Here is an 18,502-nt window from a genome sequence, read left to right as displayed (position 1 = left end):
ATCACACTTATATAAAGTAAATAATTATATATATTTTTTTAAATCCACAATATAGCTGCCTGTATTTGCGCGTGTGTGCGTGGGTGTGCCCATTGCTTAGCTAGAGTTAGCAATTGTGACATGGAAGAGCATAAGAAAGAATGTTTATGCAAATCACACCAAATTGCAATAGCGTAATGGAAGAGCGTATGCACAAAGAGAAGGCATTCACGGTTCGAGTCCCACCACTCCCCTTATTTATGTTTTAAATCAGTATTTGAAATAATACCAGACATATATGATTAAAATTTTATTAAAAGCAGTGACATGGCCAATGTATCAGTGAACAAATTAAATATTTTTAAAGGACCCAGATATATAAAGCCTGCTGTTAAGTAACGCTTTACACAGCTAAACACAGGTGCCCATAGTTTAATAGCGCTTTACCCAGCTAAACAGAGGTGCCCATAGTCTAATAGCACTTTACCCAGCTAAACAGAGTTGCCCATAGTTTAATAGCACTTTACCCAGCTAAACAGAGTTGACCATAGTTTAATAGCGCTTTACCCAGCGCAATAGAGTTGCCCAAAGTTTAAAAGCGCTTTACCCAGCGCAATAGAGTTGGCCAAAGTTTAAAAGCGCTTTACCCAGCGCAATGTGTTTGAGCGGACGTGCGCGCCGCGCCAACCAGGGCACCGTAGGGCACAGTGGAGCAACATAGAGCTAAGTTGCTTAAATGCAGCCACACCCCTAGCCTGTCTAGACAGTATTAAAATAAAAGAATGACAAGGTTCGAACCCAGGACCCTGTGCATCATAATCGAAGTACAGAACCACTAAGCCATGACAACATAGGGGAAAGCAGCCACTATTAACATTCATAAACATACGAATGGTAGTTTAACCATTACTAAGCTGGTCTGCAGTCAGCCGAGAATTTTACAAAATGGCCAATCACAAAAAAGTGCAGGAAATGCGGCATATTTAAACCCCATAGGCGGGAATACTCGCCATAACTGATTGTAGCTCACATCTGCATCAGAATGGCAGGTGCAGGAGAGGGTTCATGCTTCCGAGCGCAATGTTGGGGCATTGAGGAGTCAAAATACATGGTTTGGCTCCTTGTCCACCATCACAAGTCAAGAATCCTGCAGGGCCAGTTCCAAGGGATGGAGTACAAGGCAGAGGCTTGGAACCGGTTAGCTCGTGACCTCACCAGTGCCACAGGCGTTCCTCGGACTGGTGAGGAGGTCCGTCACCACCATGCAGACCTGAAGAGACGAAAGCAGGACCACCTGAACCAGTGGATACAGGAGGCCCGTGGGATGCAGAATGCCCCACAACTGAGTATGTAGCCATGGAATGCAGTATGTAAGAATTGATAATGGAGTATGTATAACGGACAGGTATGTCTCAATATCCCTTCATTTACTTTACAGCTGCAGGTGACCGTGCTACGAATCAGCAAGCCTATGCTGATAGGCTGCTAAGGCTGTGCCACTGGGCAGGTTAGTGATTATTCTGCATGTATTGTTATATAAAATATGGGAGACAGCATGAAAGAAAGTGTTGTAGTCCAATAAAACAGCCATAGAATTGCCTGAATAAGTCCTCTGCATGTACTGTCAGATAAAAACGTCAGAAAGGCAGAAAAAGAGTGTAGTAACCCATTAAGAAAGGTAACATTGTCTGGAATAATATCTCTGCAGGCACTGTCATATAACATAAGTGAGTGAGCCTGAAAAAAGATTGTTCTAACCTATTAATAAAGGTATAATATGTCTTGAACATGTCTGCCATAAACACTGTTAAAACAAAGGAGTGAGCCTGTGGAAAAGTGTGCAATGTCATTAATAAAGGTCTAAAACCCAGAGTGTGTCTGTGTCACAGAGTCTGAAATGTTGTTGTACCCTTGCATTATACAAACAGTACTGTTTGAAAATGTGCTGGCAACCCAGAGTTATGCAGTCCCATATAAAGTGAGTGATGGAAGTGCTAGTAGCTGTGAAACATATATACAGTCCACAATAGTCACTTACTGGCTGGCATGAATAAGTAAACCTGGCACACATGTAGCATGTAATTATTCACCAGAAATGTGAGTGTGTGTCAAGAAATGCAGGGTTCTGTACAAATTGAAGTGAAAATGTCATGTGAAAACATCCCAGATATGTAGACAAAGAAATATAAATGCAAAAAAGAAATATGTAGCAGTAACATCTGCATCCTGGACAGTTAGTATGTCAGATATAGGTCAGGCATATACTGAACTAGCCAAACCCATGACACAACCTAATGTATGGTGGCAAGTGTAATAATGCAGGTAGGGGATATACACTTGCAGTCACTGGGAATGTAGTGTAGACTAAAAGGTCATTATAAGATGTTAACCGAGGTTTTTTCTACACCCTATCATATGTGCATAAACCATGCAATTCCACACCTCAATTGGTATGTGTAACCTTAAATATTTGTTGGGACATATGTCCTATTGTTTTATAAATATTTGCATTGATGTTGATGCATGTTCCCTGTTCAAACACCACGTTCATGGTGGCCTGTTGCTACCAAACATCCCTGCATGCTGTTGGAATATCCACTGTCGTTCAATATATGCACGTGTTATGCTTGCTGTTCAACTGTTGGAACCTTGGTGTGTTGGGTTAATGGGAATATTACTGCATGCTGTTACAACTAATATGGAATGCTGTTGTTTATGTTGTAATTAAACACACCTAATCACAGAACGTATGGGAAGGCCGGTCCCAGCGGACCCACCTGTCCCTCCTCAGTTGGCGAGTGCACCTGGCACCAGCGGCTCTGATGCCCAGCCCAGGCTCCCCTCCTCCATTGGTCTTGTGCCACCTTCGGGTGGAAGCGCTGCAGGGGATGGGGCTTGTCCCCCCCCGTGCAAGTGTGGGCGGAGGAGGGCCACCTGTCACCCTTTCACCCTTGCTAGGGTCCAGGCTGTGGTGCGTAGGGAGATCCAGCGTTCAGTCGCTGATCCCCTATGCCAGCTCGAGGCGAGAGTGGCGTGTCTCTTGGATGAGCCTGCCCGTCCTACACAGCCCTCAGCACAGCCACCCTCGGGGCTGTGAAGGTGCAGTGGTGACTGCCCATGGGTGGGGATCTCAGTTCCACTATTACCATCTGTGGGCTCATGGGCTTGCGATTTCCAAACATCCTTCCCCGTCAATTGTGTTCACCCACCCCATGTGTCAAACTCCGCCCCTGTATGCGTCTTGTTTGTCTTGTCTGTTTACCTCCTCAACCTACCTCCCCAAATATACCTACTTCCTCTACCTCACATTCCACTCTCACCTGAAGAAAAAAAAAAAAAAAAAGGGCAATCTGTTCCCACAAAAAAATTACGCCCCATACATAGCTGCCCAATTCACACACATGTCCTCGGGACATGTAAACTGATAATTCTAATTAGCAGTACAACATATGTTGTTGTCCTCACCCCTCTCTCAGGGGTGGAAGGTTTCAAATTTCACACCAAATTTCAAACATATGCACAGCTGTTGCTGGTAAAGAAATGGGCAGCTATGGACCTTCCCTACACCCATCCTGCACATCCCAAGCTGGTTTCCCTACTGTCTTTCTCTCTTTGTGCCCCCTTTTTCACCACTTTCCTATCTCCCCATTTTCTTTTCTTTAAAAGAAATTAGCGCGGGGGTTAGCAGGAGTAAGCACTTTTAAGCAGTAGTTAGCGGGGGTGCACGAGTGTGAGCTGGTGTGCGCTTAGCTAACCCGCGCAAACCCGCTTACAACTGCTTAAAAGTGCCTTAGTCACTCTGTATGACAAGGCCCTTGTACTGCTCAGCAGCAAAATAAAATACCCTTGTCAGTCTCGAACCCGGGACCTTGGACTCACCAGTCTGCATGAAGTACCACTACACCACAGCAGATATACAATAACTTAGTGCTGAAAGCAATATATCATGCATTACCATGAGTGAATGTAAAGGGAAAATAGGAATGGCATAACACAAATCTTGTTCTGTGGGCCTTAACCAGCAGGTGTTGTGGAATTGCATGACATAACTATGAAAAGAGAATCAGCCATGCTAGTAGGGAATAATGTTACAGTAGCACCTTACAAACCCCACACAGTATCAGAGCAGGATAAACACTGGCATATTTGCATAGGTCACAGGCCAGACCTCCCAACAGTGACTGCTCTACAGTGATGACCCTGATTTGTAAACAAATGTTAGCTGTGCCCCTCTGACTCCCTGTGAAATGTACTAACAGTAGGCAGAAAGGTGGGGAATCTCACTTCATGACAAATGTCAATAAGTGAGAGTAGCCACTGCTTGCACACCAGAAAAGGTGTAGTAATACATATGGTCTGAATCCCCCAAAGTCTGAACTGCAAAATGTCTGAAATATATCACAGGTGTATCCCAGTTATATGTACCTTTCCCTGAGGCTGTTCAAATATATACGTGAGAGTATCTGAGGCCTGGAAGAGTCAGAAACACACAGGCATATCAGCCTGTCTGCTGCTACACACTCTGCAAATAGCTGTAGAATGAATCCCACAAGCATGCCCTTATGTAGAAGTACAACACAGAAATATCAAAGGATGTAGCCATGTACTGCTAGCAACCACCTGTGACAATGCCATTGTTCAGGTGCTGAAAGGACTGCTGTGGTGCACAGTCAAAGAATACTAGGCTGACCTCTGTTTACCATCTGGATATGTCCACAGGTGGGAGCTACTCAGACAGACTACTAGCCTTTATAGACTTACAGGTACACAGCAACTCTGCATGTTCAGTAAGATAAACATCACACGATAATAAATAATGCACTCTGCACTTCTGCACCCCTACCCAAAGGTACTATATACCCGTGTAGTCAGGCACAACCATGGGTGTAGGTAGGCATACACAGTAGTGAAATATGTCCAGTTGTCCTGAGCAGACTGCGCTAATGCCAACACAAACAAACCACAAACTGTTCAGAAGTGAGTAACGTACTAATGACAGTGTAGCAGTTCACAAACAGTGCATGTGCCTGATATTCATAATTGGTAGTACAACACACTTAGTTGTCCTCACCCCTCTCTCAGGGGTGGAAGGTTTCTAATATCCCTCCTAATGTATTGCATATGCACAGCTGTTGCTGGCAAAGAAATGGGCAGCTATGGACCCTCTCCACACCCATCCTGTACATCCCGAGCTGGTTTCCCTACTGTCTTCCCCTCTTTGTGCACCCTTTATCACCACACTCCTATCTCCCCATTTACTTTTCTGTCAAAGAAATGAGTGCAGGGGTTAGCGGGAGTGAGCACTTGTAAACAGTAGTAAGCGGGTTTGCACCAGTGTGCGCATGTGTGCGCTTAGCTTAGCATTGCTAAGATATGATAAGCTAAGCAAAACTTGGCTTAGTATTGATAAAATAAAATAAGCTAAGCTAAGCTTAGCTTAGCATCGCTAAGTGCTGTGCAAACCCTCGCAAACCCGCTTACAACTGCTTAAAAGTGCCTTAGTCACTCTATATGACAAGGCCCTTGTACTGCTCAGCAGCAAAATAAAAAACCTTGTCAGTCTCGAACCCGGGACCTTGGATTCACCAGTCTGCATGAAGTACCACTACACCACAGCAGATATACAATAACTTGGTGCTAAAAGAAATATAGCATGCATTACAATGAGTGAATGTAAATGGAAAATAGGAAAGCCATAGGAATACATTGCAATAACTACTGTTGTATGCCAGTTAATTCTCTAATTCGAAAAGAAAGTACATACTCCCATGTATCCAGTGTTAGCATTAGGAGGTATGAGTAAACCTACACACTGAGAAGAGTGTACTGGAAGAAGCAACAGTCAGGCTTCAGTACAACATGCATTTCACTGGCTACAACCCAGCTTCAGATATGAGACATATACCAACCTTCTGACTGAGACAACAGTGTCCACAGCAAATAAGCATTGTCCCCACCTTTCAAAACTGAAAGGGCTATGCCTACCTAACCTATCATTTTATAGCAGTGTCCTGAAATCACAGTGAGAACTGCAATTACCACACAGCAGACTGCATGCAATTACTAAATGATTGGTTCAGAGGCCATCACATGCACATATACCTAGAAAAGCAGCCTGTATCTGCTGTCCACACATACAATAATATCACTGCAACAACTGGGAGAGAGAGAGAGAGAGAGAGAGCACGAGCGAGACAGACAGACAGAGACAGACAGACACAAACAGGCAGAAGGAGACAGACGCTGAAAACAAATGGCAACACACAGAGGTATGCTGTGGAACAAAATCCCGGTACATGTGAGGCAGAGCACCTCTCTGGCCTTGTTCAAGAGGAATCTTGACCAATGGATGGGAGATTGCAGATATACCCCAGGGATTACTTCAGTGTCACTGCTTGACAGAGGCACAGCAAAATGATAGGCATAGTTTTTATTCAAACTAAAGGGGTGGCGAAAGCCACATAACTATGGGCTAGGCTTATAAATGCCCTTGGGCAGATAGCCTAGTATGAACCTATGAAACAAAACCAAATAAATAAATAAATAAATAAATAATAAAAAAACAACACCTACAACAGACGGAGGTGAGGAATACAAATGTAAGGTATGTAACAGATATGTATTTGGTGACATCCGAAAGATGTGTCTGAAGGGTACTCTACATACTGTGAATCATCCATATATAGCAGCAGTCCGTATCTATATGTACATGCACATTTGCATAGGGCAAGGGACATACCGCAACTGTTAGTGAAGGCTGGACATAAGTATGTTGTTGAAGGCTGCTATGTGCACATATGTATGTAGGTGGTAGTGTGTGGCATTGCAGACAGCAAGCAGTGCCGGTATATGTCATGTGGTGTTAAATGCGGTGGGACTGAGCTACAGGCAGTGAGACCTGCAACAGCTATACGGCCTGAGGACAGCAGAATGCATTCTGCACAACATTGTGCAATAGTATTACATAACCATATGTCTCACTACTGTTGCATAATTGACATCCTCACCATGAAAGGTGGGCAGTATATGTGCTTATATGTGCAGCTATATGTACAGCAATGGATGTTTACATGTATGTGTATATATACATATATATGTGTGTATAGATATATAGATATATACATGGATATAGTTAGATATATATGGATATATATGGATAAATATAGATATATATGGATATATATGGATATATATAAATATATATATAGGTATATATGGCTATATATAGATATATGTATATATATATATATATATATATATATATATATATATATATATATATATATATATATATATATATATAGATATATATATAGATATGTATGGCTATGTATAGATATGGATAGATATGGATAGATATGTATATATGTATGTTTGTGCATATATATATATATATATATATATATATATATATATATATATATATATATACATATATATATATATACATGCGAGAGAGTGAGGGAGACACAGGGTCATACGTACTGCAACAGGTGCCTGTTGTCCAAGGCATGGACTTAACACCAGTGTTGATACCGCAGTGCCATACCCCATTCCAAAACACCTTACGCAGTAACTGCCACATAGGTGATAGCCTGTCTAACACTGATGATGTCAGAAGGGTACACGGGACACAGGTGGACAGTAGGCTCCCCTTTGATAATCACAGTGACAACAGTAGTAATGTAATCTGTCTACGTGGTACGTGTCATCACAAAAGGTGTGTCATCTAGAGAAATATAGGTCGGTGTTCCCCTCTACTCATCACAATGCCCCATGTGGTATGTACCTCACATGACAACTACAGCAAGTGGAAAGGCCACAGACATACCTAACAAAGAGTAATACTGCCCTCAAACACATGCCCTATGCAGACTGACTCACAAACCACAGCTACAGTGCGTTGCATACCGCCCACCCAGAGGTTACCACTGCCGGACATACAGAGGTATGTCACACCCATAGCAGTCGGCCAACCACCATGACAACACCTCACAATCCCTCCGGGCTACATGACCTAGGGCCCTAATCCTTGTCACCTCACTAAACAGAACATGCTGGAGGTACAGGTTCTTATCCACAAATATGCCATACTCTGGACTAAACCACCCAGCATGAACAAACAAGGCTCCTCATTAGCAGATGTCATACATACCCCTGATGATTGTTTTGGAGATAGGTAATATGCCCTGGGAGTCATCTCTGTGTATCCAGTTGACAGGAGCAAGTGAAATCACATTACATGTGTGTCAAAGGCCAGCGTAGCATATGGCTAGGCTGCTCTAGGCCCTAGGGCCAATAGCGTATTACCTACCTATGACACAATGCACACACACATGTACTCAGTGCAATACCTGCCATGTGAGGTGGAATGAGTGTGACAGTGACTGTGTGCAAGGTTTGTCAAGGTGTGATAGCTTAGTGTGAGGTTGTGTCTGTCATGGTAGTTTGTGTCCTAGGTGTGAGGCTGGAGAAAGATGTGTCAGTTATTGGGATGCAGACATAGTAGGATGGCATATGTTGTGACGTAGTTCCTTGTGTACGACTGTGGTGTCCCAATGTAGGCTGAAGCAATACATGCATGCTCAGTGGGTCTATATTATGAGAGCAAAAAGATGTTTGCGCGAATACGTAAACGTCGAACCATATAGCGCAAAGTGGACTTAGAGCGAAAGTCGAAAACCGAGAAAATGGAAATATCGAATTTCCATGGTTGGCCCGTCTGGAGTAGCTGCCTAAGGTAAGTGTTGGATAGTTACGGAGTTTAGGATAGGGTGCGGGTTAAGGTAAGTGCTTAGATAAGTAATGTATGTTAGATTTAGTGTAGTGCTGGAGGTAGGGTTTTGTTAAATGTACATATGTGGATTATTTGTTTTGTTTGGGTGTATGTCTGTAGGGGACATGTGCGGTAGTTACAGACCTTAGGGTTAGGGAGGGGTTAAGGAAAGTGCATAGTTAGTTGTGTATGTGGAGTTTAGTGTCAGGTTAGAAGTAGGGTTTTGTGCTTTACTTTATGTTAGAAGTAGGGTTTGGTTAGTGTATGTATGTCCTTTATTTATTTTATTTGGGTAGGTAGTATATAGGTAGTGGTGGGGTTGGCCGACTATGACAGTTTGATTTTTTTCTTTTCGCTGTTTAGTGTGTTCGGGATTTTCCTATTTCACGGTACAGGGGTCGATATTTTGATATTCGCTCATAGGGTTTTTCACTTTCATAATATAGACCCTGCTCAGTAAGTGGTACTGCTGGTGACTCCAGCTCACATATGAACTGTTGTACTACATGAAGCTGTAGGCCTAAACAGCACAGTATGGTGTATGTTCACAGTCCCTGGTAACACTGTCTTGTGTGTTTCCTGTAGTCTGCACAGATTACATACCACAGGCATAGGTATCCGTAAGTAGGGGCACACAGTACTATAAGGGACACAGGTAATGCTCATATGTGTCAGCATACATCTGTGTGTTGTATGTATGTCTGATGTGTGTTTAATGATGCCTGTACCATGCCCGCAATGACATGTGTGTCACAGGGTATGTGTGTGTACCTAGCAACATGTACACTCTGTTACAGCAGTATGCCAGCCATATTAACAACCGTGCACATATGTTAGGTAGGGGTATGGCATCAAAGACTAGGGTGGTTTACTGGTAATACTGTAAATGTACATGACATTCATTGCATTAGATGACATATTTCTTCATGCATTAGCTTGACATATACCCCCGGGGCGAGGTTGTGCAATGTATCCCAAACAGTGTGCTGACTACTGGTGTATGCTGTTGTGTTATATGGAGTGTTGCAGGCACTGCCAGCCAGTTGTGGGCTGAGCACTGATATATTGTATTGAATGTGTGTATCCTCTGATAGACAAATAGATGCTATATATGGCAGTTAAGTGATATCTGCACTTCATAATGTTAAGTGTGCCACATGACATGCTCACACATATCATTTAATTGTCTTTCAGGATTATGGCTCATCAACGTAATCCATCGTATTCAGCTGTGGAGGAGCAGGAAATTCTGAACAGCCTGGTGCAGCACTATAATCTGCTTTTTTCCAGGGCCAGCCAGCACCAGCATGACCGTACTGCACTGTGGCAAGACCTTGTTCGCCGGATAAATGACATAGGCATGCATAACCGGACATATGAGCAAGTACGCCATCACTGCAGTGATTTAATTAGACATGTCTGACGGCGTGCGTCTGATATCCATAGGCAACAGCTTGCCACAGGTGGTGGGGCGGCCATACATCCCCCCCTCACCAGAGTGGATGAGCTGCTCCTAAGCATGGTGGCTCCTGGCCTACAGCAGCAACAGCGTCACACATGTGTCATCATGGAGGCCAGAGCCACCCAGCAGGATGACATGGAGCGTGCAGGTAATACGCCCTAGCTGTAGACTACCATTACCTGTATTGTTAGAATATGCATATGTGAGATGTGTACTGTGTGTTTAGCAGTTGTGCTACCTAACGTGTGCAATACTGATATTTGGAATAGTATCCATACACCTGTGACTGTTGACTGTTGTTCCACTGTCGTTTAGCACACTCACAGTAGCAATGCCACAGTTGTGGCCACTGACAAACTGTGTCATATTCTTCTAGGTCCCTCTGGTGTGACAGCAGGGCAGACAATACATGCTGGTGAGTGTGTTAACACTTTAATATTGGTAATGAAATGTGCATGTCATAGGTGAGGTGTAGGCCATGTACACGTAACACACCTACGCATAATGCATGCTGTGCATGTTTGCTATGAGACATCAATCATCTCAGTAAAGTCAGTAGCTGCCTCAATCACATGCAATGCACAGTGCAGCAGACACAATTGTGGCAACACTGTACTGCACATTGGATATGCATAGTTGCTACAGCTGTACACAACAGAACACGTTTATCATACACAGTACATGAAAACATCCTACATTTGGCATTACCACACACCCGCTGTAATGCCACACTTCAGTATCCCACATGTCATGCACACACACATGATGTACCTCAGGGTAGAGGCCTATCATGGGGCTGTGCAACACTCTGCAAAACATAACACAGTCATGTTAGGCAATGCTCCCTTTTGGGCACCTCACACACCCATGTACAAGGTGGCTGTGTAATTGTGAACGTAGCCACGGCACTGCAGTTCAGGTACAGCATGCTAGGCAGTGGTCTTGCACACATTAGTAGCTGTGAGTAACCACAAGATGCATGTTGATGATGGCACAGGGTACTACACCCCATCCAGTTACAGTGACCACAGTACTACTCATAGCAGTCATTGCTTTGCACCTCAGTGCTGTGTGTGTGTGCAAACATAATGCACCTATACACAATATGCATAGCATGTTGTCTGTGTGCTTACATATGCCAGTATACACAATATGCACAGCAGTCACCAGCCACACAAAGTGTCACATATATGTCCTGGAATGCTAGTGGGTGTATAGGTCACTTGACACACATTGGGTATGTGTGGTGTTTAATGTTGCAGTCATGTAGCATGCCATGCCATGTCTGGCACCCACATATCTGCAATATGTCCCACACTCACCATAACCACTGTACACTGGCCATGTCGAGCATTGGGATTCCTTCACATCAACATGCACCACACATCCCGTGTGTGTACATAGCATGCATGTGCTACACCTATGCCCACTATTATCTGCTATGGACACAAACACTGCACTCAGACATGGATATCTATGTGTCACACAGATAACACATGCAGCCATGGCATGTATACTTGTGAGTGATGGTGCACAGGGCATTGCAGAGCTGATAATACCTGCACAGCAATGTTGTGTCCATGTACACATTGTGTTCCAGGGTGTAGCCAATCACTGAACAACTACACAGTTGCATCAAAGCCATATATACTGCCATTTAATAGGGGCGTCTACACTTGCACTGCATGGTTTTGTGCAACACATATTCTGCATGCTGACACAAGTGTGGTGACTGTCTACCTTGTGATACTGACACCCACCTTCACCCACTATAGAGTATGTGTTGGATTGCTGGTATGAGTGTGTATGTGCTGTAGTGAGGTGTGTATTAGTGTTCATGTGTTCGTGTGTGCATGTGTTCATGTGTTCATGTGTTCATGTGTGCATGTGTGCATGTGCAGACCGTAAAGTGTGTTTCCTGTCTTCCTCTCACAGGTGCTGAGTTAGGGGTTGGCGAAAGCAGCAGGCAACCTGAAGCCACTGCCATGAATAGTGGTGATGATGACAAATGTATTTTGGCACAGGAAGATTTGACAGGGTCTGTCATTGGTCCGCCAATCGACAGTACACAGCGTTCAACCCCATCTATGTGCACAATCATACTGTCAATACATCCCACACCACCAATGGCCATTGGCGAGGGACAGCATACAGTTGGCATTGACCACGAGAGTGTGGTACCCATGGCACTTGCATCCCCTCACAGCAGCCATAGCTGTAGACTCGGAACAGTACCACATAGGCGGAGGTCCAGGGGTTCTCGGGGGAGCACCACTGGTCGTATTGCCCCTGGCAGGCATGCCCTCACAGGTCTTATGATGACCAGTATGTTCCGGGCTGTAATGCAGGCTCAGGCACGTATGGAACATTACACCAGGCAGGGACTGAGGGCGCAGAGGGCACATAACACCGCTATCAACGACAGCATCTGTGGCCTTGCCGGTGCCATCCGGACTTACACCGAGGTCATTGATAGACGTTGGGGGGAGACATTAGATGCCCTCCACAACATGTCTTATATGAGCCAGGACCGTGCGGGATGGTTGCGACGTCGACACGGATGCATGCCAGCAACAGCAACAGCTGGCAGTGGTCGTGGATGGCTCACAGTTCACAGCCGCTCCCGTAGTGGCAGTACCAGTCCCAGCGGCCTGTCCATTGACCATCCCAGTAGACGACTTGCACGTGGTTCTGGCCAATCCCAGCAGGGACATGGGTCCAGTCGTCATACCTCTGCCTCTGATGACAGTACCCAGTCAGGGTTGGTACCCGATACTGTGCGTAGCACCCCTGCCAGGCACAGGTACTGTGTCTGTGGCCAGAGACAGTGATCTGTACAGCCTAGCAGGTACAGTCTGTGGCTGTCCCACAAACTACCGTATATGGCAGCCGCATGGTGGAGCTGTGTGCATGCAGACACACATACATTAACCAAAGAACTAGGGCTCACACATACACACACATTACATCAACATTGGCCCATGCTGTACTGTTGTCCCTCACACACACACACACACACACACACACACACACACACACACACACACACAGACATGTCGATTGGATGGGTCAATGCCAGGCTCTGGCAAACAACAAAACGCCCTGTGTATATGATGATATCTGTGTCGCCTCCTGTCATCTGCATCATTGACGGAGGGACAGGCTAACATGGTGCTGATGCACAGGGTGACACTATAGCAGTGTAGCAATAATAGCAAGTTGTCAACAAGGAAGTGTAACAACATCCTTGTAGGTATATCTGAGCAGATATTATGCATCAAAGCTCTGATTGTCAATGTAGCATTGTTTACAACACTGTTAGGTCTGAGTATGTATTGTCCACCCATGTGCCACTTGGCTGAAGAGTAATGTGTCACCAGCATGTGTTAGTGGGTGGACAGTATGTGTGTGATGTGTGCAGTACAGATTAGCAAGTGTACATCTGTGAACATGGTGGTGCGCACTGTCTGGATGTACGTGCATAGTGGACACATGGGACATGTGGCATACCCTGTCGTACACATTGTTAACATCTCATAGTATCTTTCAATGGCCAGTATGCATTCCACTACAATTATGTGTTAACATAGGTAGACATGTGTATGACATGGGTTGACACTATGCTGTGGGTGATACCGTTAATATCAGTCAATGATTTGCGGTCTGGTAGTATACACAACCTCAACAGCATGACTATAAGCAATCATTGGATGATGTCCTGGCAAATAACACACAGTAGTAGGGAACCCAGTAACAATTGGATCCTTCCGGTGCTACACTATAACACTAACCAGTGGTAATGACCGCCACCCATTCCTGTGACCACACCTGTTTGGCATATAGCCCCCTTAGGTACATGCAGACACACTAGGGATGTGTCCATCCAAATCTGGAAATGCATGGATTGGCCTACAATGCATCACACCAATTGCCACCTACCAACCACATAGACATTAATGTATTGTGTATTGAAGTATGATTTAAAACACAGATCTTGAATAAAATCACATAAAAAAAATGATTTTAGTTTTAATACAGAACTAATGGATAACTTGTCATTGAGTCCAGGTGACTGACATGCATTTAATTTAATCTGCCACTTGAGCTCTAAATATTCAAGGAAGTCATCATCGGGCCCCACTCGTGGACCCAGGTCTACTTGTTCAAGTACAAATAATTTAAAATAATGCGTCGGATCTACCTTTATATGCTTAAATAAAGCATTGGTTTCTTTGTTTTTTAGTATATCATAGTTGTGTTGATATATTCTTTGTCTGAGGACACTGATTGTCTTCCCCACATAGTACCCCTCACATACCATACAGGTTGCAATATATACCACTCCCTTGGTGTAACAGTAACACTCCTTAATAGTAGTAATTTTACCATAGTTCCAGACTCTAAAGGAGTCAGTGTCCAATATATAAGGGTGTTGTCCACACCTCCCACATTTAAAAGTTCCACCAAGGCCTGCCTTTAACTTTTTCCTCTCCACCACACATTTCAAGGAGGTGTCCTTTTTGCAAACCACAAGAGGTTTTTCCTCCAACCTTTTGTTGATCTTCTCATCCAGACAAAAAATGGTCCAAAAATCATAAATGATGCTTCTAATGTTAAAAAAATCCCTGGTGAAGGGCAGGACACATGCCCTAGTAAAACTGTCAGTTTTTACCAAACCAGAGGTTCTATTCAAACCTTCAGGCTTCTCCAAGAGTGTAGAATAAATACCCCCAGCTCTTTTTGATTTGACTTCTTCAGCTGTGTCATTGACAATGTTAAAGGGGTAACCTCTTTGATGCAACATGCCCATTAGGACATCACATTCTTTAATAAAATCGTCCTGGTCAGACATCATTCTGGCCAATCTCACATACTGACCCTTGACAAGGGATTTTGTCTGATGCAGAGGGTGGCAACTCTCAAAATGCAACAAAGAGTTAGAATAGGTAGGTTTTCTATAAAGGTGCAAAGTAAACCTACCCTTAAAGTGATCTTTCTTAATAGTAACATCCAGATAATTCAAGGTGTCAAGGTCCTTGGTCATGGTAAATTTTAAAAAGTTGGTGGTGTTGTTGATGTAAACAAAGAACCTATTTAGGTCATCTTTGTTCCCATGCCAAAATAAGACCATATCATCCAGGTACCATCCATATAGTACCCACATGTTCTTGAATTCAGATTTCATTACGTAGAGGTCTTCTCACTGCTAATACAGTGTTAGCAAATGGCAGTGCGCAACATGCACCCATTGCCACCCCCTGCACCTGCTTGAATAAATGCCCCTCAAAAGTGATAAAATTGTTGTCCAGAACCATTTCCATACAGGACCTGATAGTAAGGATAGTGTCATGGTTCAATGTACTGTTTAAGTATAAATAGTCATGGAACCATTCTAGTCCAACATCATGGGGTATTACTGAGAAGAGGTCACAAATGTCAATGGTGACCAAGATCAAGTCCTCGTGGTACATACTGTTCTTAAATTTAGACAGAAAGTCCTAGGAGTCCTTGATCACCAGGTCTCTGTTATCAAGGGTGTGCTTAACAGTGTTGTCAATATATTTAGCCAAACTGAAGGTTTTAGAAGCTTTTGCATCGACAATCGGTCGTAAGGGGGTGTCAGAGATACTCTTATGTATTTTTAGGATTCCAAAAATGGTAGGAATCCTAGGATGCTTAGTTTCCAAGAATCTAGAAGTTTCTACAGGAATTTTGCTCATTGAGTAAAAGTTGTTCAATGTCTAAATCTATACGCCTGTAGGATATATTCAACTTGTTTTTGGAAACCTCTGTGTGTGTGTCACTATACAATAAGCCAGTCATTTTACTACTGTAATCACACACATCCATGATAACAATGCCTCCCCGCTTATCCGGTTTCATATTCCTGATTTCATCATTCTCCAAAATATTACAGAGCAATGTAGTTTCTTGCCTAGTTAAATTATTGGCCTCATTATTGTCAAGAAGTTTTTTGTTATTGTTTTTGGCAACCACTTTTCTGAATTCATTTTCACAAAGGGTCTCATACATTTGTACTGTTGGGTGCATAGGGAGAATGAAAGTACTTGGTCTATTTAATCGGCCTAGATTTCCCTGCAACATGTATTATCCAGCCCCCTCTTGTGAAAAAAACAGTTCCAAATTCAACTTCCTAGTGAATAATTTAAGCTCCAAAATAGTATTGACAATGTCACTACCAGCTGTTGGCACAAAGTTGAGCCCTTTTGAGAACAGTTCTGCACAATCAGTACTCACAGTTGTCCTACTACAATTGTAAATGCTGAAATCAGGCTCAAGATTCTTCACAATGGTACATTCATACATCCCATCCCTTTCATTGGTATCATTCATCACCTCCAATAGTGTTGTTGTTGTCTCCCCCTCCTCCATTGATTCTGATAATTCAGTTGTCCATACCCTCCATTCCCTTGTCTCCCCCCCTCTGATTCATCAATAGCTGGGATCTTCTCAGAGGCGGTGGCTCTAAAGGGGCATTGTCATCCACTGAATCTACCACATCATCATCTTCATTAATTACATTAACCTCTTCACATATTTCAGCCCACCTAGCTTGTTGGCCCGGGGGTGGGTCAGGGTATGCTCTCCCCTCATCATAATCAGTTTTATCCCTGAACAGTTTTCTTTCTTTCCTTTTTTGCAGTTGCACCAAGTCATTATCAACACTTTTAAATAAATTGTTAAATTTAACCAACCTGTGTTCAAATAATAAATCATGCTTAATTTCAGTAGTAAGTTTGTTAATGTCTTTTAAAATAGCAGCCATTTTCTTATTGTTATCAGTAATAAAAATGTTTAACAACTCACAACCTTGCTTATTGAAAAAGTTCTTTAAGTCCCATTGTAACTGTGAGTCCTTAATAAGCCCAGTCGGATATTTCCATGTCCGAAGGCCCTTTGGAATCTGCTCTCTCCTTACAAACTCATGCAGAAATTTATTTTCCAATAGCAAACGTTTGTACCTGAATAAGGCTTCCTTAAAACCCCAGAACTGTTGCTCAAGACTGCTGTGTTGGTTGGTAGTATTCATAATCTGTCCATCAGATAATTCCGTTCCTGAGCTCCACTGAAAATGATGGCATGTTGTCATTACGTGCATCTAGCGTGTTGCTAGATGCTAGTCCTCTCCCATTAACGTTACTGCTGCCTACCAGACCTCATTCATAAGAGTGATTGTTAGAATTAGTGCTCCTTTGTGCTGGAGTAATCATTGAGATGTCAGGACTCGATATACTAATATTATTGAGCCCCTGACTACGATGATCCGCTAACTGACCCAGAAGTGACTCTACCTTAGCGGAAAGCCCAGCAACGGTAGATGCAAGTGTTGTGGGAGGATGGCCTAATGGTTAAGGTGTTTGCCTTACAAACACAAGGTGCAGGGTTTGAGTCTCACAAGGGATAATTGGGCTAGGCTTAAAATGGCTTGCAAGGGCAATTAGCCTAGTAATAATCTATGAATCTATTGGGTTGGGAGGGTGGCCTAATGGTTAAGGTGTTTGCCTTACAAACACATGGTGTAGGGTTCGAGTCTCACAAGGGATACTTGGCTAGGCTTAAAATGGCTCACAAGGGCAGTTAGCTTAGTACTGATCTATGAACCTAATCTATCTATGTTGCCACCGTTTGAGCAATAATGTTCAAGTCCATGCTGCCAGTGCTACCGGGTTGCTCCCCTCCATCCATGACTAAAACAGACTTAGAAATAACAAACACCAAAACCAAGTAAAAAATATATGAAGAGGATCACCAAAGGAACACTGCAGCACTAAATCCAGAAAATTTATTGAAAAAAGTTAAGCGCTTTCGTCAAAATCACAAGACTTCATCAGAACAAGAACAAACAAAAAATGTCATATTTGGGGTTGGGAGGGTGGCCTAATGGTTAAGGTGTTTGCCTTACAAACACAAGGTGCAGGGTTTGAGTCTCACAAGGGATAATTGGCTAGGCTTAAAATGGCTCGCAAGGGCAGTTAGCTTAGTACTAATCTATGAACCTATGAACCTATTTAAATAACCTAACCCTTACAGCCATTGGTTGACAAAGCAAACATCATTTCCTGTAAAATAATTAAGCAGTTTAAAAACACAGTAACACACAATCACAGTAAATGCCCACTACAACACACTAATTGCCACCTACCAACCACATAGACATTAATGTATTGTATATTGAAGTATGATTTAAAACACAGATCTTGAATAAAATCACATAAAAAAGCTGATTTTAGTTTTAATACAGAACTAATGGATAACTTGTCATT

The 18,502-nt window shown here is 43.2% G+C and overlaps 1 pseudogene; it reads right to left on the bottom strand.

Moving 5' to 3' along the window:
- Window positions 1-17,849: 17,849 nt before the first annotated feature.
- Window positions 17,850-18,502, bottom strand: part of LOC122815067 — an 84,564-nt pseudogene continuing 83,911 nt past the window's right edge.

Source organism: Protopterus annectens, chromosome 1.part1 (genome assembly GCF_019279795.1).
Source record: "Protopterus annectens isolate FY-2018-M chromosome 1.part1, PAN1.0, whole genome shotgun sequence".
Classification (NCBI taxonomy): domain Eukaryota; kingdom Metazoa; phylum Chordata; order Ceratodontiformes; family Protopteridae; genus Protopterus; species Protopterus annectens.
The sequence above is the reverse complement of the archived record's forward strand: the minus strand, read 5'-3'. Positions and strand labels throughout refer to the sequence as shown.